At 34.9% G+C, this 2,891-nt stretch overlaps 1 non-coding gene across 1 annotated transcript; it reads left to right on the top strand.

The window, feature by feature from the left end:
* The first annotated feature begins 532 nt into the window (after positions 1-532).
* LOC128292549 (small nucleolar RNA R71) lies at positions 533-639 on the top strand. The gene has a single exon (XR_008282534.1). It is a non-coding gene; the product is annotated as a small nucleolar RNA R71 (small nucleolar RNA).
* The last annotated feature ends 2,252 nt before the right edge of the window (positions 640-2,891 follow it).

Here is a 2,891-nt window from a genome sequence, read left to right as displayed (position 1 = left end):
CTTCTTTTCCTGCTGGTAAGGTGGTTGTTGAAAACCCGGATGATGTTATGGCCTCTAATTTCCTTGACCGCCCCATGAGAAATTGGCATGGTTCCTCCAACCTGCATTATAAGTGTTACTATATGGGTTATTTTGGGTCCTAGAGTTATTGTTACCCATATATTGGACTTGTTCCTCCTCGATGCTAGGGTTGAAAGGTTGATATTCTGTGCATGCTCCTCTTCCATTCGAATCACACCTCATCACTAGATGTACATGAGTAGAACCACACAAATCGTCAATCTTTTTATTTAAGAGTTCTACATGATTAGATAGCATAGTAACCGTATCGATGTTGAAAACACCGGCTGCTTTCGTCGGCTTCGTCCTTATAACTTGCCACTAATAGTTATTCAGTGACATCTCCTCAATAAATTCGTGAGCCGACTATGGTGTCTTAATATTGATAGTTCCACCAGCAGCAGTGCCAATCATCTGCCGAGTCAAAGGGTTCAGGCCATTGTGAAATGTTTGGACTTATTGCCAGAGTGGTAACCCATGGTGAGGGCATCTTCGCAAAAGGTCCTTGTATCTCTCCCATGCATCGTAGAGTGTTTCTAAATCCATCAGCACAAAAGAGGAGATATCATTACGTAATTTGGTTGTTTTAGCCGGCGAAAAATATTTTAATAAAAATTTTTCAGTTATTTGTTTCCAAGTAGTGATTGATCCTCGTGGCAACGAGTTCAATCACTGTTTAGCCTTATTTGTAACACCTCTTACCCGTGTTTGACGCTGAAACATGGTACAAGGCATTACCGGACTTAATCACTAATCATCGTATAAAAATCGATTCATAATTTCACTCTAATTTAAAACTTTTTCAAACACATTCAAGTTGCCCCTTAAAAAGAGCTTACAAGGCCCGTATCATGCTTTAATTCAACCACACACATAGGCAAGCATGCACATTCATAAATTGAATCATTTAATTAATAACATAATCAAGACTATTTACATTAAATGACTTTATACAATAGAGACCTTCAAATAACATAGGTCAGTATTTTAAGTCAATTCCTAGCAACTTAATAACAATTAAACGAGTCTCCATACATGCCAAAGACTTAAAATACTTTAAAACCTTTATATATCGATCAATAGTTTGATAGTGTGATTTAACCTCCGGCGACCTCCAACTCGAGCTAACATCTGCGACACTATACGAAAAAGGAAAGGAAGGGAGTAAGCATTATAGCTTAGTAAGTAAGTATGTAAATATTAATAAACAATACATTATCATACTTTAAACAAAGTCACAATATGTTCCCGGAATATTACCATCTCAAACACACATACTTTCACTATTATAATCATAAACAGGTTCAAAATAAGTTGTCTAGCACAGTACCAGAAACTAAATTATTTATTTCTGGAGCTACAGAACTCCAAATTACAAACCGTTAAATTTTCGTGAAACTAGATTCACGTATATTCTTACCATAAAATTTTAAGAATTTTTGGTCTAGCCAATTAGTACAGTTTATTCATTGCAGTTACCCCTATTTCACTGCTCAACGGTTCTACGCACTCTTCACAATGAATCAATTTTCTCCACGTACAAAATTCAAAGGCTGTTCTCGTTTATTTCATTTGAAACTATACTTATTAAGGATTTTTCAAAATCAGAGCAGGGGATCACGTATCATTCTGAACCAGTCTCTCAAAAACTTAAATATCTCATAATATAGAATTCCTTTGCTTGCTCTGTTTCTGTTATATTAAAATAGACTCATTAAGATCTAATTTGATATCTCATTTAGTCTCTGATTCAATTTCTACCATTTTTGGTAAATTTTTAGATTCACGTCACTGCAACTATCCAGAACAGTTTTATTGTTAATTTTGATCTTTCACACTTCAATTGTATTCATCACTTTCCCTTAACAATCTTTCCGATTTCCAATCACATATCGAGCATATTGCTCAAAAGTTACACACGTATATACTTACACTTATCAACACAAAGTCATACACAATTTCATTTAATCAATTTCCCAGTTGAACGCTTCGAAATAATAACAAATACGCGATGGTATCGCAGACAGCCCACCTTTAAAATCGAAGCTTTCTTGTACACATAGTGGCCTTCACTTAGCACCACTCATGTGACCTAGCTCGATTGTACACATAATTTTGGCTCTCTTGTACACATGGTGAACACTTAGTACCACCCATGTGACCTAGCCAGTTTATCTCGTCGCTCTCTTGTCTACATAGTGTCCTTCACCGGGAACCACGCATGCGACCTAGCTACATATATCCCGTAGCTCTCTTGTCTACATGGTGTACACATAGTATCACCCATGCGACCTAACTACATCATAATGTCTCGTAGCTCTCTTGTACACATGATGTGCACTCAGTACCATACATGTGACCTAGCTACATACCATCTATATCATCCAATCTTTTTGAAGGCTCAACCGGGATTTCTCTCTCTTTCTAATACTTGATTCCATACTTCCAATAGTCAATTATGGTTCAAAAATCAGGTACAATACATAAAATATGCTGAAATACAAAAACATAATAAAGATAATGTATTATTTACATACAAACTTACATACTTTCTCATTTCCATGTCGAATTAATATTGAACATTTAAATCATCATAATTATACTTACTTTCAACACCTCGACAATCATAGTAAATATATCAATTTTACATTGAAATATGTATAAATGAATGCTTATTATACATATGAACTTGCTTTGATACTAAAACGACCATTTTACTAACTTTCCCGATTTTCGTTTTATCTCCCATTCTAGATTCAAATCTTGTTTTCCAGGATCTAAAACATCATATTTTACTTATTTAATTAATGTACTATTCAAAACAATACTTA

The sequence above is a fragment of the Gossypium arboreum genome, chromosome 4 (genome assembly GCF_025698485.1).
Source record: "Gossypium arboreum isolate Shixiya-1 chromosome 4, ASM2569848v2, whole genome shotgun sequence".
NCBI classification, from domain to species: domain Eukaryota; kingdom Viridiplantae; phylum Streptophyta; class Magnoliopsida; order Malvales; family Malvaceae; genus Gossypium; species Gossypium arboreum.
This window is presented reverse-complemented; position numbering and strand designations above follow the sequence as displayed.